We start from the raw sequence: 25,729 nt of genomic DNA, 5'->3' as shown, positions 1-25,729 counted from the left end.
AAACCCTCTGAGTTCTATTTGATAGATAGCTCTGAATCCTCAATATGGCAGAGGTTGAAAAGCCATAACACATTATTTTTTTCAACAACAGGTTATGGTCAATAATATCAAAGGCTGCACTGAAATCTAACAGTACAGCTCCCACAATCTTATTGTCAATTTCTTTCAACCAATCATCAGTCATTTGTGTTAGTGCAGTACATGTTGAGTGCCTTTCTCTATAAGCATGTTCATTTGTTTACAGAGAAATAGCGTTGTATTAAGTCAAACACAATTTTTTCCTAAGAGCTGTCAGCAAGCTGATTGGTCTGCTGTTAGAACCAGTAAAGGCCGCTTTACCACTCTTGAGTTGAGAAATGACTTTGGCTTCCCTCCAGGCCTGAGGACAAAGACTCCCCTCCAGGCCGGAGGACAAATACTTCCCCCCAGGCCTGAGGACAAAGACTTCCCTCCAGGCCTGAGGACAAAGACTTTCCTCCAGGCCTGAGGACAAAGACTTCCCTCCAGGCCTGAGGACAAAGACTTTCCTCCAGGCCTGAGGACAAAGACTTCCCTCCAGGCCTGAGGACAAAGACTTTCCTCCAGGCCTGAGGACAAAGACTTCCCTCCAGGCCTGAGGACAAAGACTTTCCTCTAGGCTCAGAGTAAAGATATGACAGATACTGTAGGAGTGGCTATAGTTGTCAATGCCAGAAGGTTTGTCATTATTGATCGATAACAATAATTTTTCCACCTCTCCCACATTAACTTTACAAAAAATTCAAACGTGCAATGCTTTTCTTTAATTCTTCATTTTTTTATGCATTAATATGATGTCTCATTGTTTGTTGTTGGAATTTCCTACCTAAGTTTGCGCACTTTGCCAATGAAGTAATATTTCAAATAATTGGCAACATCAAATGGTTTTGTGATGAATAAGCCATCTGATTGGATGAACGATAGAGTTGAATTTGTCTTTCTGCCCATAATTTCATTTCAAGTACTTGAAAGTTGTTTTCCCATAATTCTTTATATCATTGTTATCGATCAGTTTCTTCTTTCTCTTTTTGTTGAGTTTAGTCTCATCATTTCTCAATTTGCTGTAAGTCATTCAGTCAGATGTGCAGCCAGACTTATTAGCCACTTGTAACGGCAGATTTCCTCCTCTTCGTCTGATGAGGAGGTGTAGCAGGGATTGGACCAAAACGCAGCGTGATAAGTGTCCATATCGTTTATTATAAAACATAAATTGAATACTAAGAAATACAAAACAATAAATGTGAACATGAACGAAAACCAAACCGAAACAGTCCCGTGTAGTGACAAACACAGACACGGAAACAAACACCCACAAACCGAGACGAGCTTCAATGCCATACAACTCTCCTTCCATGGCCTCCAACTGCTCTTAAACTCAAGTAAAACTAAATGCATGCTTTTCAATCGATCGCTGCCCGCACCTGCCCGCCCGTCGATCATCACTACTCTGGACGGCTCTGACTTAGAATACGTGGACAACTACAAATACCTGTGTGTCTGGTTAGACTGTAAACTCTCCTTCCAGACTCACATTAAGCATCTCCAATCCAAAATTAAATCTAGAATCGGCTTCCCATATCGCAACAAAGCATCCTTCACTCATGCTGCCAAACATACCCTCATAAAACTGACCATCCTACCGATCCTTGATTTCAGTGATGGCATCTATAAAATAGCCTCCAACACTCTACTCAACAAACTGGATGCAGTCTATCACAGTGCCATCCGTTTTGTCACCAAAGCCCCATACACTACCCCCCATTGCGACCTGTACGCTCTCGTTGGTTGGCCCTCGCTTCATACTTGTCGCCAAACCCACTGGCTACAGGTTATCTACAAGTCTCTCCTAGGTAAAGCCCCGCCTTATCTCAGCTCACTGGTCACCATAGCAGCACCCACTCGTAGCACGCGCTCCAGCAGGTATATCTCACTGGTCACCCCCAAAGCCAATTCCTCCTTTGGTCGTCTTTCCTTCCAGTTCTCTGCTTCCCATGACTGGAACAAATTGCTAAAATCTCTGAAGCTGGAGACTCACATCTCCCTCACTAGCTTTAAGCACCAGCTGTCAGAGCATTTTACAGATCACTTCACCTGTAAATAGCCTATCTGTAAACAGCCCATCTATCTACCTACCTCATCCCCATACTGGTATTTATTTATTTATTTTGCTCCTTTGCACCCCAGTATCTCAAACTGCACATTCATCTTCTGCCGATCTACCATTCCAGTGTTTAATTGCTATATTGTAATTACTTCACCACCATGGCCTATTTATTTCCTTATCTCACCTCATTTACACTCACTGTATATAGACTTTTTGTTTTCTTTTGTTCTACTGTATTATTGACTGTATGTTTGTTTATTTCATGTGTAACTCTGTGTTGTTGTTTGTGTCGAACTGCTATGCTTTATCTTGGCCAGGTCGCAGTTGCAAATGAGAACTTGTTCTCAACTAGCCTACCTTGTTAAATAAAGGTGAAATAAAAATAAAATAAAAACCAACAGTGAAACCCAGGCTACCTAAGTATGATTCTCAATCAGAGACAACTAACGACACCTGCCTCCGATTGAGAACCATACTAGGCCGAAAACAGAAACCTAAACATACAAACACAAAACATAGACTGCCCACCCCAACTCACGCCATGACCATACTAAATAAAGACTAAACATAGACTGCCCACCCCAACTCACACCCTGACCATACTAAATAAAGACAACACATAGACTGCCCACCCCAACTCACGCCCTGACCATACTAAATAAAGACTAAACATAGACTGCCCACCCAACTCACGCCCTGACCATACTAAATAAAGACTAAACATAGACTGCCCACCCCAACTCACGCCCTGACCATACTAAATAAAGACTAAACATAGACTGCCCACCCCAACTCACGCCCTGACCATACTAAATAAAGACTAAACATAGACTGCCCACCCCAACTCACGCCCTAACCATACTAAATAAAGACTAAACATAGACTGCCCACCCCAACTCACGCCCTGACCATACTAAATAAAGACTAAACATAGACTGCCCACCCCAACTCACGCCCTGACCATACTAAATAAAGACTAAACATAGACTGCCCACCCCAACTCACGCCCTGACCATACTAAATAAAGACTAAACATAGACTGCCCACCCCAACTCACGCCCTGACCATACTAAATAAAGACTAAACATAGACTGCCCACCCCAACTCACGCCCTGACCATACTAAATAAAGACTAAACATAGACTGCCCACCCCAACTCACGCCCTGACCATACTAAATAAAGACTAAACATAGACTGCCCACCCCAACTCACGCCCTGACCATACTAAATAAAGACAAAACAAAGGAAATAAAGGTCAGAACGTGACACCACTTCTTTTCCCCCTTCTCTTTCAACCATACAGTACTTAAATTCCTCATCAATCCATGGAGCCTTAACAGTTCAACAGTCAGTTTCTTAACAGGTGAATATTTATCAATAATTGGAAGAAGCAATTTCATAAATTCATCAAGTGCAGCATCTGGATGCTCCTTATTAATCACATCAGACCAATAAATATTTGTAACATCACCCAGTGGGAGGTGACCATAGAGATACATATGACTATTTCATTGAGTGGTTGTGACTATATGAGCTCAGATGTGACTAAAGGGTGGGTGGAGTGCAGTGACAGGAGGCGCTGTGGTTGAGTGATGGAGGGACACCTGTCCAGTGAAACATCCATCTGACTGAGCTATCCAGGAAGGGTTAAGGTTAGCTCCATTCTGCTCACTCCGCTGAGTCTGTAGTCAGAAGCTCCTCCAAGGCAGTTCCCTTCATTAACTATGTCTATAGTCCACCTTTTTTCTCCTGTGATGAGACGTCCATCTCTACAAAGATTCCCACAAGAGTTATAACAATTTACAGACCTATTTACAAATACTTATTTAGCATTGTAACTATTTGAATTAGTTCCTTTTAGAGTTCAATGCATTTCTGCTACTTTCCCCCGCTCTGTTCCCCAAGCCAGAATTAGGCATACAATTGGAATAATTGTTTTATAGACCTATTAATGTAGGACTTCGGGGGGGCTAGGGGGTCTCCCTCTCCCACTCTCTCCCTCTCCCTCTCCCTCTCCCTCTCTCTCTCTCTCTCTCTCTCTCTCTCTCTCTCTCTCCTCCCTCTCCCTCTCCCTCTCCCTCTCCCACTCTCTCCCTCTCCCTCTCCCACTCCCTCTCTCTCTCTCCATCTCTCCTCCCTCTCTCTCTCCCTCTCTCTCCCTCTCCCTCTCCCTCTCCCTCTCTCTCTCTCTCTCTCTCTCTCTCTCTCTCTCTCCCTCTCCCTCTCCCTCTCTCTCTCTCTCTCTCTCTCCCTCTCCCTCTCCCTCTCCCTCTCCCTCTCTCTCTCTCCCTCTCCCTCTCCCTCTCCCTCTCCCTCTCCCTCTCCAGTTGAGACTGCAGCCCTGCGCTGCGTTCTATCCGTCACCTTGAGATTCTATTCCCTCGGCTCTGATCGTTTGAATTAAAAGCTTAATAGCCCTCGAGACAGAGTCCATGCAGTGAATTTACCAGGGCCTCCGTTCTCAGAGCCGCGTGCCTCGGTCCCATTATTTTCTTGAATAAACATTTTTAGGGCCAGAAATGTGACACGGGGGTGTCCGGTGTTGTGTTTCTATAAGCCGAGGCTAGGGGGGGACATCAGATCAACAGAGAGATTTTAATAGCCCACATCATTAAGTCCATATAGCACTAGATTGTGTTTAATGGTGAGAACAGAACGGGTGTCCATTATATTTGGTGTAAATTAATTAAATATAATTATGAAGAATTCCATTAGATAAATAGTGACAAAGGAAAGCGGTGAAATAGCCAAATAACCGTGCATGGTTAGGCTAGGGGGAAACCAGGGGGGCTAGGGGGTAACCAGGGGGGCTAGAGGGTAACCAGGGGGGCTAGAGGGTAACCGGTGGGGCTAGGAGGAAATCAGGGGGGCTAGGGGGAAACCAGGGGGGCTAGAGGGTAACCAGGGGGGCTAGGGGGTAACCAGGGGGGCTAGAGGGTAACCAGGGGGGCTAGAGGGTAACCAGGGGGGCTAGGGGGTAACCAGGGGGACTAGAGGGTAACCAGGGGGGCTAGAGGGTAACCAGGGGGGCTAGGGGGTAACCAGGGGGGCTAGAGGGTAACCAGGGGGGCTAGAGGGTAACCAGGGGGGCTAGAGGGTAACCAGGGGGGCTAGGGGGTAACCAGGGGGGCTAGAGGGTAACCAGGGGGGCTAGAGGGTAACCGGTGGGGCTAGGAAGAAATCAGGGGGGCTAGGGGGAAACCAGGGGGGCTAGAGGGTAACCGGTGGGGCTAGGGGGAAATCAGAGGGGCTAGGGGGAAATCACGGGGGCTAGGGGGAAACCAGGGGGGCTAGGGGGTAACCAAGGGGGCTAGAGGGTAACCGGTGGGGCTAGGAAGAAATCAGGGGGGCTAGGGGGAAACCAGGGGGGCTAGAGGGTAACCGGTGGGGCTAGGGGGAAATCAGAGGAGCTAGGGGGAAATCACGGGGGCTAGGGGGAAACCAGGGGGGCTAGGGGGTAACCAAGGGGGCTAGAGGGTAACCGGTGGGGCTAGGAAGAAATCAGGGGGGCTAGGGGGAAACCAGGGGGGCTAGAGGGTAACCGGTGGGGCTAGGGGGAAATCAGAGGGGCTAGGGGGAAATCACGGGGGCTAGGGGGAAACCAGGGGGCTAGGGGGAAATCAGGGGGGCTAGGGAGAAACCAGGGGGGCTAGGGGGTAACCAGGGGGGCTAGAGGGTAACCGGTGGGGCTAGGGGAAACCAGGGGTGCTAGGGGTTAACCAGTGGGTCTAGAAACCAGGGAAGCTAGGGGTTAACCAGTGTGTCTGAAACCAGGGGAGCTAGGGGTTAACCAGTGGGTCTAGAAACGAGGGGGGCTAGAGGGAAACCAGTGGGTCTAGAAACCAGTGGGGCTAGGGGGAAACCAGGGGAGCTAGGGGGTAACCAGTGGGTCTAGAAACCAGTGGGGCTAGGGGGAAACCAGGGGAGCTAGGGGGTAACCAGTGGGTCTAGAAACCAGTGGGTCTGAAACCAGGGGAGCAAGAGAGAAACCAGGGGGGCTAGGGGAAAACCAGGGGGGCTAGGGGGTAACCTGGGGGACTAGGGGTTAACCAGTGGGTCTAGAAACCAGGGGAGCTAGGGGTTAACCCCTGGGTCTAGAAACCAGGAGAGCTAGGGGTTAACCAGTGTGTCTAGAAACCAGGGGAGCTAGGGGGAAACCAGGGGGGCTAGGGGTTAACCAGTGTGTCACCAATTTGGCCACTTGGGTACATTTGGGCTACTTGTGTGGGACACCTGGGTGACTTCATGATAAATGTCATGTAGCACACTCATTTTGGAAGTTATCATTCTGAAACTTTGCACAAGTACTGTCGCCCTCTTATGTTCTTCACTGAAATTGTCCCCATCATCCTATCTGAATGTTTATTTTATCTTGTTCATTTTAAAGATGATGATACAACAATTCTATTATCTATACCAGATCTATTGTGTTATATTCTCCTACATTCAATTCACATTTACACAAACTTCAGAGTGTTTTCTTTCAAATTGTACCAAGAATATGCATATCCTTGGTTCTGTGCCTGAGCTACAGGCAGTTAGATTTGGGTATGTCTTCAGGCAGAAATTGAAAAAAGTATTGGGGTAGCTTCAATACTATCAACAAGGCAGGTCCTACAGTCCTACAGGCCCTAGTTTCTACCTTCTTAACAGCACTATCAACAAGGCAGGTCCTACAGGCCCTAGTTTTGTCACACCTGGACTACTGTTCAGTCGTGTGGTCAGGTGCCACAAAAAAAGGAAAATTAGTAAAATTGCAATTGGCTCAGAACAGGGCAGTACGGCTGGCCCTTGGATGTACACAGAGAGCTAACATTAATAATATGCATGTCAATCTCTCCTTGCTGAAAGTGGAGGAGAGATTGACTTCATCACTACTTGTATTTATGAGAGGCATTGACATGTTGAATGCACCAAGCTGTCTGTCTAAATGTTATGGGATTTCTAATATGAATAATGACTAAATGATGTATACAGTAAAAAATGTTTGTTCATTAGTAAGGGGTTATGTAACATAGATCTAGGAAGAAAGGAATGTTTGTGGGTGTAGAAAGAGAATGAAGAGGGGCATTAACCTATGTTTGAACCGACCCAGCTGTAACTCTGGAGAGATAAGATAGGACAGGGAGAGCCCCTCCAGGGTTCCCTTATCTGGGGGGGACTGGAACTGTCAGCTGAGTAGTTATAAACTGTGGTTAGACTCATGAGAAAATCCCTATGTTAGTGTGTATGTGTGTGCGTAGGTTAGAATGGTATAAAAGGAATGTATTTGTGTATGCACGGCAGAGCTCTCGCAAATAAACCTGGATCTGATCAATTGTGAGCTGGGAATTCTGTCTGTTTAATTTAAGACAAGAACTTTACAACCTCTGGGTATTAGACAGATAAAGATCATTGGAATTTATTAACATTGATTACAAAATTACTGAACACTAAACTACTGGCACACAGCTCAGACACCCATGCATACCCCACAAGACATGCCACCAGGGGTCACTTCACAGTCCCCAAGTCCAGAACAGACTATGGGAGGCACACAGTACTACATAGAGCCATGACTACATGGAACTCTATTCCACAGTACTACATAGCGCCATGACTACATGGAACTCTATTCCACAGTACTACATAGAGCCATGACTACATGGAACTCTATTCCACAGTACTACATAGAGCCATGACTACATGGAACTCTATTCCACAGTACTACATAGAGCCATGACTACATGGAACTCTATTCCACAGTACTACATAGAGACATGGCTACATGGAACTCTATTCCACAGTACTACATAGAGCCATGATTACATGGAACTCTATTCCACAGTACTACATAGAGCCATGACTACATGGAACTCTATTCCACAGTACTACATAGAGACATGGCTACATGGAACTCTATTCCACAGTACTACATAGAGCCATGACTACATGGAACTCTATTCCACAGTACTACATAGAGCCATGACTACATGGAACTCTATTCCACAGTACTACATAGAGCCATGACTACATGGAACTCTATTCCACAGTACTACATAGAGCCATGACTACATGGAACTCTATTCCACAGTACTACATAGAGCCATGGCTACATGGAACTCTATTCCACAGTACTACATAGAGCCATGACTACATGGAACTCTATTCCACAGTACTACATAGAGCCATGACTACATGGAACTCTATTCCAAAGTACTACATAGAGCCATGACTACATGGAACTCTATTCCACAGTACTACATAGAGCCATGACTACATGGAACTCTATTCCACATCAAGTAACTGACGCAAGAGGTAACATTTTATTTAAACAACATATTAAAAAAACACCTGGAACAGCGGGGACTGTGAAGCAACACAAACATAGGCACAGACACATGCAAACACACAGACGATAAAATACGCACTATATACACACTGACACGTGGATTTTGTACTGTATATATATGGCTGAGTAGGGACCTGAGAGCTCACAGTCTGAATGCATTGTACTGTTTTTAAAATGGTAAACACTGCCTTCATTTTTCTGGACCCCAGGAAGAGTAGCTGCTGCCTTGGCAGGAACTAATGGGGATCCATAATAAACCCCAGGAAGAGTAGCTGCTGCCTTGGCAGGAACTAATGGGGATCCATAATAAACCCCAGGAAGAGTAGCTGCTGCCCTGGCAGGAACTAATGGGGATCCATAATAAACCCCAGGAAGACTAGCTGCTGCCTTGTCAGGAACTAATGGGGATCCATAATAAACCCCAGGAAGAGTAGCTGCTTCCTTGTCAGGAACTAATAGGGATCCATAATAAACCCCAGGAAGAGTAGCTGCTGCCCTGGCAGGAACTAATGGGGATCCATAATAAACCCCAGGAAGACTAGCTGCTGCCTTGTCAGGAACTAATGGGGATCCATAATAAACCCCTGGAAGAGTAGCTGCTGCCTTGGCAGGAACTAATGGGGATCCATAATAAAACCCAGTAAGAGTAGCTGCTGCCTTGGCAGGAACTAATGGGGATCCATAATAAACCCCAGGAAGAGTAGCTGCTGCCTTGTCAGGAACTAATGGGGATCCATAATAAACCCCAGGAAGAGTAGCTGCTGCCTTGGCAGGAACTAATGGGATCCATAATAAACCCCAGGAAGAGTAGCTGCTGCCTTGACAGGAACTAGTGGGGATCCATAATAAACCACAGGAAGAGTAGCTGCTGCCTTGGCAGGAACTAATGGGGATCCATAATAAACCCCAGGAAGACTAGCTGCTGCCTTGTCAGGAACTAATGGGGATCCATAATAAACCCCTGGAAGAGTAGCTGCTGCCTTGGCAGGAACTAATGGGGATCCATAATAAACCCCAGGAAGAGTAGCTGCTGCCTTGGCAGGAACTAATGGGGATCCATAATAAACCCCAGGAAGAGTAGCTGCTGCCTTGACAGGAACTAATGGGGATCCATAATAAACCCCAGGAAGAGTAGCTGCTGCCTTGACAGGAACTAATGGGGATCCATAATAAACCCCAGGAAGAGTAGCTGCTGCCTTGACAGGAACTAATGGGGATCCATAATAAACCCCAGGAAGAGTAGCTGCTGCCTTGACAGGAACTAATGGGGATCCATAATAAACCCCAGGAAGAGTAGCTGCTGCCTTGACAGGAACTAATGGGGATCCATAATAAACCCCAGGAAGAGTGGCTGCTGCCTTGACAGGAACTAGTGGGGATCCATAATAAACCACAGGAAGAGTAGCTGCTGCCTTGGCAGGAACTAATGGGGATCCATAATAAACCCCAGGAAGAGTAGCTGCTGCCTTGGCAGGAACTAATGGGGATCCATAATAAACCCCAGGAAGAGTAGCTGCTGCCTTGGCAGGAACTAATGGGGATCCATAATAAACCCCAGGAAGAGTAGCTGCTGCCCTGGCAGGAACTAATGGGGATCCATAATAAACCACAGGAAGAGTAGCTGCTGCCTTGGCAGGAACTAATGGGGATCCATAATAAACCCCAGGAAGAGTAGCTGCTGCCTTGGCAGGAACTAATGGGGATCCATAATAAATGTCATAAATACAAATACAAAAATATTGACTCAATACTGGTACTCCTTGTATATAGCCTCATTACTACCTGGTAACCCTAGACATTGACTCGATACTGGTACTCCTTGTATATAGCCTCATTACTACCTGGTAACCCTAGACATTGACTCGATACTGGTACTCCTTGTATATAGCCTCATTACTACCTGGTAACCCTAGACATTGACTCGATACTGGTACTACTTGTATATAGCCTCATTACTACCTGGTAACCCTAGACATTGACTCGATACTGGTACTCCTTGTATATAGCCTCATTACTAGCTGGTAACCCTAGACATTGACTCGATACTGGTACTCCTTGTATATAGCCTCATTACTACCTGGTAACCCTAGACATTGACTCGATACTGGTACTCCTTGTATATAGTCTCATTACTACCTGGTAACCCTAGACATTGACTCGATACTGGTACTCCTTGTATATAGCCTCATTACTACCTGGTAACCCTAGACATTGACTCGATACTGGTACTCCTTGTATATAGCCTCATTACTACCTGGTAACCCTAGACATTGACTCGATACTGGTACTCCTTGTATATAGCCTCATTACTACCTGGTAACCCTAGACATTGACTCGATACTGGTACTCCTTGTATATAGCCTCATTACTATCTGGTAACCCTAGACATTGACTCAATACTGGTACTCCTTGTATATAGCCTCATTACTACCTGGTAACCCTAGACATTGACTCGATACTGGTACTCCTTGTATATAGCCTCATTACTACCTGGTAACCCTAGACATTGACTCGATACTGGTACTCCTTGTATATAGCCTCATTACTACCTGGTAACCCTAGACATTGACTCGATACTGGTACTCCTTGTATATAGCCTCATTACTACCTGGTAACCCTAGACATTGACTCGATACTGGTACTCCTTGTATATAGCCTCATTACTACCTGGTAACCCTAGACATTGACTCGATACTGGTACTCCTTGTATATAGCCTCATTACTAGCTGGTAACCCTAGACATTGACTCGATACTGGTACTCCTTGTATATAGCCTCATTACTACCTGGTAACCCTAGACATTGACTCGATACTGGTACTCCTTGTATATAGTCTCATTACTACCTGGTAACCCTAGACATTGACTCGATACTGGTGCTCCTTGTATATAGCCTCATTACTACCTGGTAACCCTAGACATTGACTCGATACTGGTACTCCTTGTATATAGCCTCATTACTACCTGGTAACCCTAGACATTGACTCGATACTGGTACTCCTTGTATATAGCCTCATTACTACCTGGTAACCCTAGACATTGACTCGATACTGGTACTCCTTGTATATAGCCTCATTACTGGTACTCCTTGTATATAGCCTCATTACTACCTGGTAACCCTAGACATTGACTCGATACTGGTACTCCTTGTATATAGCCTCATTACTGGTACTCCTTGTATATAGCCTCATTACTACCTGGTAACCCTAGACATTGACTCGATACTGGTACTCCTTGTATATAGTCTCATTACTACCTGGTAACCCTAGACATTGACTCAATACTGGTACTCCTTGTATATAGCCTCATTACTACCTGGTAACCCTAGACATTGACTCGATACTGGTACTCCTTGTATATAGTCTCATTACTACCTGGTAACCCTAGACATTGACTCGATACTGGTACTCCTTGTATATAGTCTCATTACTACCTGGTAACCCTAGACATTGACTCGATACTGGTACTCCTTGTATATAGCCTCATTACTACCTGGTAACCCTAGACATTGACTCGATACTGGTACTCCTTGTATATAGTCTCATTACTACCTGGTAACCCTAGACATTGACTCGATACTGGTACTCCTTGTATATAGCCTCATTACTACCTGGTAACCCTAGACATTGACTCGATACTGGTACTCCTTGTATATAGTCTCATTACTACCTGGTAACCCTAGACATTGACTCGATACCGGTACTCCTTGTATATAGTCTCATTACTACCTGGTAACCCTAGACATTGACTCGATACTGGTACTCCTTGTATATAGCCTCATTACTACCTGGTAACCCTAGACATTGACTCGATACTGTTACTCCTTGTATATAGCCTCATTACTACCTGGTAACCCTAGACATTGACTCGATACCGGTACTCCTTGTATATAGTCTCATTACTACCTGGTAACCCTAGACATTGACTCGATACCGGTACTCCTTGTATATAGCCTCATTACTACCTGGTAACCCTAGACATTGACTCGATACCGGTACTCCTTGTATATAGTCTCATTACTACCTGGTAACCCTAGACATTGACTCGATACCGGTACTCCTTGATTAGTGTCCTTATTGTTATTTTGTTGTCTTACTATTTAGGCGCATGTGACAACAACTTTTTTTTTTGTCAAGGCACTGTAGCCTATAATATACAAACAAACTGCAGCATTGCTTTATTGCACTGTGGTTAAATAAGCCTTATTCTATAGACTTCAACACGTTGCTGTCCGTTTTATGAACTCAAGTAAACATTATCCCATCCGAGTAACTGTTCAATGTAAATGTTTAATTGGGAGTGTGTCTTTCATTGTCCTGGTAGATTTATGGCTGTATGGAACCCTGGATGGAACGTCTCTCTCTCCCCGGGGATTGGCTGAGGTTTCTCTCTCCCCAGGGATTGGCTGAGGTCTCTCTCTCCCCGGGGATTGGCTGAGGTCTCTTTCTCCCCGGGGATTGGCTGAGGTCTCTCTCTCCCCGGGGATTGGCTGAGGTTTCTCTCTCCCCAGGGATTGGCTGAGGTCTCTCTCTCCCCGGGGATTGGCTGAAGTCTCTCTCTCCCCGGGGATTGGCTGAGGTCTCTCTCTCCCCAGGGATTGGCTGAGGTCTCTCTCTCCCCGGGGATTGGCTGAGGTCTCTCTCTCCCCGGGGATTGGCTGAGGTCTCTCTCTCCCCGGGGATTGGCTGAGGTTTCTCTCTCCCCAGGGATTGGCTGAGGTCTCTCTCTCCCCGGGGATTGGCTGAAGTCTCTCTCTCCCCGGGGATTGGCTGAGGTCTCTCTCTCCCCAGGGATTGGCTGAGGTCTCTCTCTCCCCGGGGATTGGCTGAGGTCTCTCTCTCCCCGGGGATTGGCTGAGGTCTCTCTCTCCCCGGGGATTGGCTGAGGTCTCTCTCTCCCCGGGGATTGGCTGAGGTCTCTCTCTCCCCGGGGATTGGCTGAGGTCTCTCTCTCCACAGGGATTGGCTGATCGGGTGCCAGTGATGCACAAAACAGTATTTCGTTTCTCGCCTTTATGACCATGTGTCAGGGGGCTGATGGGGGCTGATGCACGTCTTTATTTCCAGGGAGGCAGGAGAGGTAGAGGTGGATCCAACCAGCACCTCCTGTCATCTCCTGACTTTCACTGCTCTCTACTCTGTCTGGCCCGGGCTGCGCGCACGCGCCCTTATCAGATGCATCTCGCGCCTCCAACGCTTTGGGAAGGCAAAGTGGCGAGACTGTGTGTGTGTGACTAACTGACTGGCTGACGGTGTGAGAAATGAATGGTTACAGATCTCCCTACCTGTACATAGGGGGTCTGGTGACACAGGTCCGAGCACCGCTCCAGAGGACCCCCAAGTGCGCGCGGTGCCGTAACCACGGAGTCCTGTCCTGGCTGAAGGGCCACAAGCGATACTGCTGCTTCAAGGACTGCACCTGTGAGAAATGCATCCTGATCATCGAGAGGCAGCGGGTCATGGCGGCGCAGGTGGCGCTCCGCAAACAGCAGGCCAACGAGAGTCTGGAGAGCATTGTCCCTGAGTCTCTGAGAGCCCTGCCCGGCATCACGGTGCCTGGATGGGGCGAGAGCATTATCCCTGAGACTCAGAGCCCTGCCCGGCATCACGGTGCCTGGATGGGGCGAGAGCATTATCCCTGAGTCTCTGAGAGCCCTGCACGGCATCACGGTGCCTGGATGGGGGGCGGGGAACCAGGGCCTGCCGCCCCACTCTGGGGACATGGACCTCCAATGGACATCGAAACAGACTACCAACTCACAGGGTAAGCCAATAATAATAGTAATAATAAAAATACAAATAATAATACAACATTATGTATTTACTTTTATTGATAAAACACATTTCATTACAAAAAGAGATCTTAAATGTGCTGTTTGCATATGGGTAATAGAAAACTTAGCAACAAGAGAGTGTGCGTTTGGACACTTAGAAGTGGCTGCATTTATTGGTTGAAAAAATGTATGCTAATATCAACATAGCAAAAAGCATTGCACTAGACTTAAAATCCAAATCATTACTGTCTTTATCCCAAATATTGAAGAGATTTAAAAACTGCAAACGTCACTGCATTAATGCAGTCTTTATTTCCCCAGAGTTACACCAACGGTGGCCTGACTTTACAGACACATTATATGTATAGTCTTCTACATATAATAGGTTCACATTTGTGGCAGGGAACAAATAGAGATCATTTAAATAAGTTACAAAACATTTAATTAATAAACAGTAAATGTACATTGTTAAATTGCAGGGTTTTCTCGTGCATTATAAGGACTGCACATCTTGATAAACAGGACTTTTATTTTCAGAAATTATTTGGGAGCAGATAGTGTTCTCAGATTTTGTTCAGACATTGCAGCATTAATTTATTAATTTGCATAAACCTACAATCCGTTGTTTGTTGGGCTAATGAAATCAAAAGAACATATCACATCATATGATCAAAAACATTTATTGTTTCTCTTTTTAGTCTACATTATTTCAGCCAGGAAGAGATCGTACACTTGTCTTGTATTTTTTCTATTTTTCAGTGATAGGCATTTATCGATATGATCATGTTTTTAAAATCACTCTTTAATAGCACTTTGTAAATAAATATATTATTTTCATGAATTGGCCTAATAAACGATCTAGAGGCCTACCTCTAGAGGCGATTTTAAACATAATGCCTACATTATCATATTGATCATTGGCTATTTGTTTCAAGTGAATGTTTCAAGTGAATGCATTATCCCTGTGTGGGTCAGATACTGTATAGTACTGTATAGTTCTAGGCATGTGTTTTCAAGAATATACTACAATAGGTTGTTCTGAGAACAGTGTTGTCCAGAGATAGGATAGAACACAAGGACAGAATGCAGGGCGTGCAGGTGAAATTGGTATTGACTTCACATCAGATCCATTTCAGTGTGAGGAATGAAGGCATGTCATTAGAAAGATTACAGTACTCCAGACTGGACAGGTTCTAATCCAACATAATCGCCATCACTTCTGCATGAGGTCAACTCTCAGTGAAATGTTACCAAGCAAGAGCCAATCTGTTTAAAATGTGGTCAATGACCATGGAAGACCAATCCCCCACTGACACACTCAGCACTTCCTGCTAACAGCATTTCGTCTCTACTAGACCTCTACATTGCTGTGCAGTCTCTACTAGACCTCTATGGTGCTGTGTAGTCTCTACTAGACCTCTATGTTGCTGTGTAGTCTCTACTAGACCTCTATGTTGCTGTGTAGCCTCTAATAGACTTATATGTTGCTGTGTTGTCTCTAGTACACCTCTATGTTGCTGTGTAGTCTCTACTAGACCTCTATGCTGCTCTGTAGCCTCTACTAGACCTTAATGGTGCTGTGTGGTCTCTACTAGACCTCTATGTGGCTGTGTAGTCTCTACTAGACCTCCATGTTGTTGTGTAGTCTCTACTAGACCTCTATGGTGCTGTGTAGTCTCTACTAGACCTCTATGTTGCTGTGTAGTCTCTACTAGACCTCTATGTTGCTGTGTAGTCTCTACTAGACCTCTATGGTGCTGTGTAGTCTCTCCTAGACCTATATGTTGCTGTGTAGTCTCTACTAGACCTCTATGTTGCTGTGTAGTCTCTACTAGACCTCTATGGTGCTGTGTAGTCTCTACTAGACCTCTATGTTGCTGTGTAGTCTCTACTAGACCTCTATGCTGCTCTGTAGCCTCTACTAGACCTTAATGGTGCTGTGTGGTCTCTACTAGACCTCTATGTGGCTGTGTAGTCTCTACTAGACCTCCATGTTGTTGTGTAGTCTCTACTAGACCTCTATGGTGCTGTGTAGTCTCTAATAGACTTATATGTTGCTGTGTTGTCTCTAGTACACCTCTATGTTGCTGTGTAGTCTCTACTAGACCTCTATGCTGCTCTGTAGCCTCTACTAGACCTCTATGTTGCTGTGTAGTCTCTACTAGACCTCTGTGTTGCTGTGTAGTCTCTACTAGACCTCTATGTTGCTGTGTAGTCTCTACTAGACCTCTATGTTGCTGTGTAGTCTCTACTAGACCTATATGTAGCTGTGTAGTCTCTACTAGACCTCTATGTTGCTGTGCAGTCTCTACTAGACATCTATGTTGCTCTGTAGTCTCTACTAGACCTCTGTGTTGCTGTGTACTCTCTACTATACATATATGTTGCTTTTTAGTCTCTACTAGACCTCTATGTTGCTGTGTAGTCTCTACTAGACCTCTGTGTAGTCTCTACTAGACCTCTCTGTAGCCTCTACTATACCTATATTGTGCTGTGTAGCCTCAACCAGACCCCTATGTTGCTATGTATCCCCTACTTGACCTCTATGGTGCTGTGTAGTCTCTACTAGACCTCTGTGTAGTCTCAACTAGACCTCTTCTAGACCTCTGTGTAGTCTCTACTAGACCTCTGTGTAGTCTATACTAGACCTCTTCTAGACCTCTGTGTAGTCTATACTAGACCTCTGTGTATTCTCTACTGGACCTCTTCTAGACCTCTGTGTATTCTCTATTAGACCTCTGTGTAGTCTATACTAGACCTATGTGTATTCTCTACTGGACCTCTTCTAGACCTCTGTGTATTCTCTATTAGACCTCTGTGTAGTCTATACTAGACCTCTGTGTATTCTCTACTGGACCTCTTCTAGACCTCTGTGTATTCTCTATTAGACCTCTGTGTAGTCTCTACTAGACCTCTGTGTAATCTCTACTGGACCTCTTCTAGACCTCTGTGTATTCTCTATTAGACCTCTGTGTAGTCGCTACTGGACCTCTGTGTATTCTCTACTGGACGTCTTCTAGACCTCTGTGTGGTCTCTTCGAGACCTCTATGTATTCTCTATTCGAGTGCCTCTTTGTCTCTGTGTAGTCTCTGTGTAGTGTTTTATCTTCTAGACCTCTGTGTATTCTCTACTAGACCTCTGTGTATTCTCTACTGGACCTCTTCAAGACCTCTGTGTTTTATATTCTAGACCTCTGTGTATTCTCTACTAGACATCTGTGTATAATCTATTAGACCTCTGTGTATTCTCTACTAGACCTCTTCTTGATCTATGTGTAGTTTCCACTAGACCTCTGTGTGTTCTCTACTTTACCACTTCTTGATTTCTGTGTAGTCTCTACTAGACCTCTTCTTGATCTCTATGTAGTCTCTTCTAGACCTATGTGTATTCTCTTCTAGACCCCTGTGTATTCTCTACTAGACCTCTGTGTGTTCTCTACTAGACCTCTGTGTTGTCTCTACTAGACCTCTGTGTATTCTCTACTAGACCTCTTCTTGATCTATGTTTAGTCTCTACTAGACCTCTATGTATTCTCTACTGGACCTCTACGAGACATCTCTGTATTCTCTACTAGACCTCTGTGTATTCTCTACTAGACCTCTGTGTAGTCTCTACTAGACCTCTGTGTAGTCTCTACTAGACCTCTGTGTATTCTCTACTAATCCTCTGTGTATTCTCTACTAGACCTCTGTGTATTCTCTACTAGACCTATTCTTGATCTATGTTTAGTCTCTACTAGATCTCTGTGTTGTCTCTTCCAGACCCCTGTGTATTCTCTACTATTCCTACATGTAGTCTCATCTAGAACTCTGTGTAGTCTCTACTAGACCTCTTTGTAGTCTTTTCTAGACCTCTTCTAGACCTCTGTGTAGTCTCTACTAGACCTCTGTGTAGTCTCTACTAGACCTCTGTGTATTCTCTACTAGACCTCTGTGTAGTCTCTACTAGACCTCTGTGTATTCTCTACTAGACCTCTGTGTATTCTCTACTAATCCTCTGTGTATTCTCTACTAGACCTCTGTGTATTCTCTACTAGACCTATTCTTGATCTATGTTTAGTCTCTACTAGATCTCTGTGTTGTCTCTTCCAGACCCCTGTGTATTCTCTACTATTCCTACATGTAGTCTCATCTAGAACTCTGTTTAGTCTCTACTAGACCTCTGTGTAGTCTCTACTAGACCTCTGTGTAGTCTCTACTAGACCTCTGTGTAGTCTCTACTAGACCTCTGTGTAGTCTCTACTAGACCTCTGTGTAGTCTCATCTAGAACTCTGTGTAGTCTCTACTAGACCTCGTCTTGGTCTATGTGTAGTCTCTACTAGACCGCTGTGTAGTCTCTACTAGACCTCTGTGTAGTCTCTACTAGACCTCTGTGTAGTCTCTACTTGACCTCTGTGTAGTCTCTACTAGACCTCTGTGTAGTCTCTACTAGACCTCTATGTATTCTCTACTGGACCTCTACTAGACATCTGTGTATTCTCTACTAGACCTCTGTGTATTCTCTACTAGACCTCTTCTTGATCTCTGTGTAGTCTCTACTAGACCTCTGTGTAGTCTCTAGTAGACCTCTGTGTATTATCTACTAGACGTCTGTGTGGTCTCTTCTATACCTCTGTGTAGTCTCTACTATACCTATGTGTAGTCTCTACTAGACCTCTGTGTAGTCTCTACTAGACCTCTGTGTAGTCTCTACTAGACCTCTGTGTAGTCTCTAATAGACCTCTGTGTTTTCTCTACTAGACCTCTGTGTACTCTCTACTAGACGTCTGTGTGGTCTCTTCTATACCTATGTGTGGTCTCTACTAGACCTCTGTGTAGTCTCTACTATACCTCTGTGTCGTCTCTACTATACTTCTGTGTTTCTCTACTAAACCTCTGTATAGTCTCTACTAGACCTCTGTGTATTCTCTATTAGACCTCTGTGTTGTCTCTACTAGACCTCTGTGAATTCTCTACTAGACCTCTGTATAATCTCTACTAGACCTCTGTGTATTCTCTACTAATCCTCTGTGTATTCTCTACTAGACCTCTGTGTATTCTCTACTAGACCTCTTCTTGATTTATGTTTAGTCTCTACTAGACCTCTGTGTAGTCTCTACTAATCCTCTGTGTATTCTCTACTAGACCTCTGTGTATTCTCTACTAGACCTCTACTAGACCTCTGTGTATTCTCTACTAGACCTCTGTGTAGTCTCTGCTAGACCTCTGTGTATTCTCTACTAGACCTCTGTATAGTCTCTACTAGACCTCTGTATAGTCTCTACTAGACCTCTGTGTATTCTCTACTAGACCTCTTCGTGTTCTATTTTTAGTCTCTACTAGACCTCTGTGTAGTCTCTACTAGTACTCTGTGTATTCTCTACTAGACCTCTGTGTAGTCTCTACTAGACTTCTATGTGGTCTCATCTAGACCTCTGTGTAGTCTATACTAGACATCTTCTAGATCTCTGTGTAGTATCTACTAGACCTATGTGTGGTCTCTACTAGACCTCTGTGTATTCTCTACTAGAGATCTGTGTATTCTCTACTAAACCTCTGTGTAGTCTCTACTAGACCTCTGTGTAGTCTTTACTAGACTTCTGTGTAGTCTCTACTAGACCTCTGTGTTTTCTCTACTAGACCTCTGTGTATTCTCTACTGGACCTCTACTAGACATCTGTGTAGTCTCCACTAGACCTCTGTGTAGTCTCTAAAAGACCTCTGTGTATTATCTACTAGACGTCTGTGTGGTCTCTTCTATACCTCTGTGTAGTCTCTACTATACCTCTGTGTAGTCTCTACTAGACCTATGTGTGGTCTCTACTAGACCTCTGTGTATTCTCTACTAGACATCTGTGTATTCTCTACTAAACCTCTGTGTAGTCTCTACTAGACCTCTGTGTAGTCTTTACTAGACTTCTGTGTAGTCTCTACTAGACCTCTGTGTTTTCCCTACTAGACCTCTGTGTATTCTCTACTAAACCTCTGTGTAGTCTCTACTAGACCTCTGTATAGTCTCTACTAGACCTCTGTGTATTCTCTACTAAACCTCTGTGTATTCTCCTCTAGACCTCTGTGTAGTCTCTACTTTACCTCTTCTTGATCTATGTGTAGTCTCTACTAGACCTCAGTGTATTCTCTACTAGACATCTGTGTATTATCTACCTGACATCTGTGTATTCTCTACTAGACCTCTGTGTATTCTCTTCTAGACCTCTTCTTGATCTATGTTTAGTCTCTACTAGACCTCTTCGTATTCTCTTCTAGACCTCTGTGTAGTCTCTACTAGACCTCTGTGTATTCTCTACTAGACCTCTGTGTAGTGTCTACTAGACCTCTGTATAGTCTCTACTAGACCTCTGTATAGTCTCTTCTAGACCTCTGTGTAGTCTCTACTAGACCTCTGTGTAGTCTCTACTAGACCTCTGTGTAGTCTCTACTACACCTCTTCGTATTCTCTTCTAGACCTCTGTGTAGTCTCTACTAGACCTCTGTGTATTCTCTACTAGACCTCTGTGTAGTGTCTACTAGACCTCTGTATAGTCTCTACTAGACCTCTGTATAGTCTCTTCTAGACCTCTGTGTAGTCTCTACTAGACCTCTGTGTAGTCTCTACTAGACCTCTGTGTAGTCTCTACTAGACCTCTGTGTATTCTCTACTAGACCTCTGTGTAGTCTCTACTAGACCTCTGTGTAGTCTCTACTAGACCTCTGTGTAGTCTCTACTAGACCTCTGTGTAATCTCTACTAGACCTCTGTGTAGTCTCTACTAGACCTCTGTGTAGTGTCTACTAGACCTCTGTATAGTCTCTACTAGTAGTAGAGGGTTGAGGGTCCTGGCAGTCAGGAGGAGAAGGCTGAGCCTTTCTCCAGCTATGGATAATCTAGATGCATGCTCTCACATCAGAACTCCAGGTTGTTGTATTTCACATGTCACTGGTCCCAAGTTAATATGACTGTGTAGCAAGTCAAATTATTTTTATAGGATGTAGTATGCAGTGTTATGTGTTGTCTGAGTAGCTGTCTGAGAGAGGTTGTTTCTCTGTAGATCTAACTGAGAATGTGTTTCTTTCTGTGTTCTCTGTAGTGCTGAGTGAGGATGTGTTTCTGTGTTCTCTGTAGTGCTGAATGAGGATGTGTTTCTGTGTTCTCTGTTGTGCTGAATGAGGATGTGTTTCTGTGTTCTCTGTAGTGCTGAATGAGGATGTGTTTCTGTGTTCTCTGTAGTGCTGAATGAGGATGCGTTTCTGTGTTCTCTGTAGTGGTGAATGAGGATGCGTTTCTATGTTCTCTGTAGTGCTGAATGAGGATGTGTTTCTGTGTTCTCTGTAGTGCTGAATGAGGATGTGTTTCTATGTTCTCTGTAGTGCTGAATTAGGATGTGTTTCTATGTTCTCTGTAGTGCTGAATGAGGATGTGTTTCTGTGTTCTCTGTAGTGCTGAATGAGGATGTGTTTCTGTGTTCTCTGTATTGCTGAATGAGGATGTGTTTCTGTGTTCTCTGTAGTGCTGAATGAGGATGTTTCTGTGTTCTCTGTAGTGCTGAATGAGGATGTGTTTCTATGTTCTCTGTAGTGCTGAATGAGGATGCGTCGGGGGACCACTCCGGCGGGGAGAATGGTGGTGGTAGCGGCAGTGAGAAGGACCAGGTCCATAGCTACTCCCCTGAGGGCTCCAAAACCTCATACTACTCATACTCATCCCAGACCAACGAGGGTCACTGTAGCCTCCCTCTCCCCCTCCCTAGCCTCCCTCTCCCCCTGGCCCTCCCTAAGACCTGCAGCACCTCTCCAGAGCTGAAGGCAGACATTCCCCCTAGGGGCTACCCCGGGGTTGGGGCAGGGGGGCTGCCAGGGGACCACAGCCTGGTGATTGAGGGCCTGTCTGGGTCTGTCTCCCTTCCCTTCAACCTGCGAGCCAACTGGCCACCCCTGGAGGTGCTGAAGAAGATCTTCCCGTCCCACAAGCCCCCGGTGCTGGAGCTGATCCTGCAGGGGTGTGGAGGGGACCTGGTGGGGGCCGTCGAGGTGCTGCTGTCCAGCCAGGCCCAGGAGGCCAGGGGGGGTCACCCCCACAGTCAGGACCTCCACTCCGACACCCTGATCCTGCCCTCCATCAGCCATCTCCTGGACCACTCCCTGGGGTCCTACCACCTCTGCCAAGTGGTCTGTGGACTCTGCTTTCAGGGTGCCTGAGTCCCTGTGCTTCTCATTTGATTCGTCGTCCAGCCCCCTGACCCTGCAGCCAGGGTCATTCCCCCATCCACCCCGCCACCCTCTGAGGCTGAGGAACTCTCTGACACGCGGTGGTGGGACCGGACCCTTCTGCAATGACTTGACCCTATGGAACACCATGATGCTGCAGCGGCACCAGCTACGGTCAGCTCAGTACGTCTCTCCTTTTTCCTCCGCTGAGGTCTTCCAACGCTCTCCGCTTCTCTCCTCTCCTCTCCTCTCCTCCTCTCTTCTCCTCTCCTCCTCCTCTCCTCTCCTCTCCTCTCCTCCTCCTCCTCTCTTCTCCTCTCCTCTTCCTCCCCACTCCTCTCCTCCTCCTCCCCACTCCTCTCCTCTTCCTCCCCACTCCTCTCCTCCTCTCCTCTCCTCCTCCTCCTCTCTTCTCCTCTCCTCCTCCTCCCCACTCCTCTCCTCCTCCCGCCCCCAGAAGGTGCATCGTCTCTCCCAGCTAGAGGACTGTCCCCCTGCACCCATCTCCCCCACCCCCAGCGCTAAACAGACCCTCTACACCCCAGAGGAGGACTACGAGGACCGCTCAGACTCCTTCGACTCACGAATCCTCAACTCCTCCACCTGAACCAATATGAACAAATTAACCTATATTTAAACAGAATTCATGTGTGAATAAGTCCTGACTAAGGGCTGTTCTTAGAACAGAGGTGAAGCCAAGGGGAACTGCCCTTATGAGGGTGTTATTCTAGATCATTCCCAGGTTCCAGAGCCTTATTGCTTTTTTAAAACAGTTGCCAAAATATTAAAAAAGATTATCTGCATGTTTTTAAAAACGTTATTATATTGACTAAATTTGTTTTATGTTATCCTTCCATCATACTAAATAGTCAGAGTTAAAGCCGGTCCTTAGTTCTGAGGTTGTGAAGTTGCTAGCCAAATGAGAAGGTCATTCATTCTGAGGTTGTGAAGTTGCTAGCCAAATGAGAAGGTCATTCATTCTGAGGTTGTGAAGTTGCTAGCCAAATGAGAAGGTCATTCATTCTGAGGTTGTGAAGTTGCTAGTTAAATGAGAAGGTCATTCATTCTGAGGTTGTGAAGTTGCTAGCCAAATGAGAAGGTCATTCATTCTGAGGTTGTGAAGTTTCTAGCCAAATGAGAAGGTCGTTCATTCTGAGGTTGTGAAGTTGCTAGCCAAATGAGAAGGTCATTCATTCTGAGGTTGTGAAGTTGCTAGCCAAATGAGAGGATAATTCATTCTGAGGTTGTGAAGTTGCTAGCCAAATGAGAGGGTCATTCATTCTGAGGTTGTGAAGTTGCTAGCCAAATGAGAGGATAATTCATTCTGAGGTTGTGAAGTTGCTAGCCAAATGAGAAGGTCATTCATTCTGAGGTTGTGAAGTTGCTAGCCAAATGAGAATGTCGTTCATTCTGAGGTTGTGAAGTTGCTAGCCAAATGAGAAGGTCATTCATTCTGAGGTTGTGAAGTTGCTAGCCAAATGAGAGGGTCATTCATTCTGAGGTTGTGAAGTTGCTAGCCAAATGAGAAGGTCATTCATTCTGAGGTTGTGAAGTTGCTAGCCAAATGAGAAGGTCATTTATTCTGAGGTTGTGAAGTTGCTAGCCAAATGAGAAGGTCATTCATTCTGAGGTTGTGAAGTTGCTAGCCAAATGAGAGGGTCATTCATTCTGAGGTTGTGAACTTGCTAGCCAAATGAGAGGGTCAATCATTCTGTCCATTCTATTTTTAATGGTTGCTATGTTAAACAAATCATTGGCGTGTAGCTGGTGGTGACTAGATGGAGTACAGCTACGACCAAAAGTTACTTTTCATAGCAGGTTAGGAGGGCATTATAGCTAACCCTAACCCTTTGCCTAACCTTAATAACCTAATTCTCTTAACCTGCCACGGTAATTATCCTAGGCTAGCTACTTGTCCTTTGCTACATACGTAGCCAACTAAAGCTAACAAACAATCACGTCAAGCACTGACAGCAAACTAACCCTAACCCTCTACAGGTAATGTAGCTGAATGTTAGGCTGTAACATGAGCTCTCTACAGGTAATGTAGCTGAATGTTAGGCTGTAACATGAGCTCTCTACAGGTCATGTAGCTTAATGTTAGGCTGTAACATGAGCTCTCTACAGGTAATGTTGCTTAATGTTAGGCTGTAACATGAGCTCTCTACAGGTAATGTAGCTGAATGTTAGGCTGTAACATTATCTCATGGCATTATCTCATGGATATGACCATAAATAATCAATGTAAAAGAATGTGACAGATTAGACGTTTGTGGAAATCCCTCTCTTTCCAGACAGATGCATGTAATGTACTGTGAATATTCTGTCGTTGATGTTGAAACGCCTTGCAGCATGTCAAGATTATGCCAAATAAACATAGGTGATAATAGTACATTGTGTCATTCATGTTAATTGACAAGATGTAGACCAATTCATTCCAAATGTATTAGGTACAAAATGGCTGTCATGCTATTTTGCTGTAGTTGTTCTGAAAATGTTTTAAGCCACACTCATTCAATTTGTGCTTAAAACCACAAAATAAAATTAAGCAATGGAGCAAATGAAGAGTTTCAGTCCAAAACTCTATACATTCACATTTTCAAACATTTTTGTAAATTCGTTTTTGTTTTAAAAAAATAATGAAAGAGACAAACATGTATAGGTTTGAAACCTATCACTTCATGGTTTCATTTCAGAGAGACAATAATCATGTTTTTTTGCTAAATTCTATATATCGGCCTCACTCGCAGATAAATAAGTAGTACTGCTAGGTTTTACACAGTCAAATGTAACAAATAACTGCATTTTTTATAATGAAATGTAAAAATCCTACATTTTTATTGAAGAATTATAAATTGGGTGGTTTGAGCCCTGAATGCTGATTGGCTGACAGCCGTGGTACTGTATATCAGACCGTATACCACAGGTATGACAAAACAATTATTTTGAATGTTCTAATTACGTTGGTAACCAGTTTATAACAGTAATAAGGCACCTTGGGGGTTTGTGGTATATGGCCAATATAACACGGCTAAGGGCTGTGTCCAGGTACTCCGCAATGCGTCGTGAAGAACATCCCATATTGGCCATATACCACACCACCTCTTGGCTTTTGCTGTTATAAACTCTTCAAATGCATCGGTAACATTTTCCCAGAACTTAATTTCTATGATACATCTGTAGGAAAGTCTTTCCATAAGAGCAACATTACTTTACAAAACAGGATTTTAAGCTATTTGTCAAAAAATCTAATCAAGTTGTCACATGCGCCGAATACAACAGGTTTAGACTTCACTGTGAAATGCCTACTCACGAGCGCT

General features: G+C 44.9%; 1 pseudogene; it reads left to right on the top strand.

Moving 5' to 3' along the window:
* Positions 1 to 13,712: 13,712 nt before the first annotated feature.
* On the top strand, positions 13,713 to 23,016 carry LOC139411857 (doublesex- and mab-3-related transcription factor 3a-like; annotated as a pseudogene).
* The last annotated feature ends 2,713 nt before the right edge of the window (positions 23,017 to 25,729 follow it).

This window comes from Oncorhynchus clarkii, chromosome 6, assembly GCF_045791955.1.
Source record: "Oncorhynchus clarkii lewisi isolate Uvic-CL-2024 chromosome 6, UVic_Ocla_1.0, whole genome shotgun sequence".
In the NCBI taxonomy this organism is placed as follows: Eukaryota; Metazoa; Chordata; class Actinopteri; order Salmoniformes; family Salmonidae; genus Oncorhynchus; species Oncorhynchus clarkii.
The sequence above is the reverse complement of the archived record's forward strand: the minus strand, read 5'-3'. Positions and strand labels throughout refer to the sequence as shown.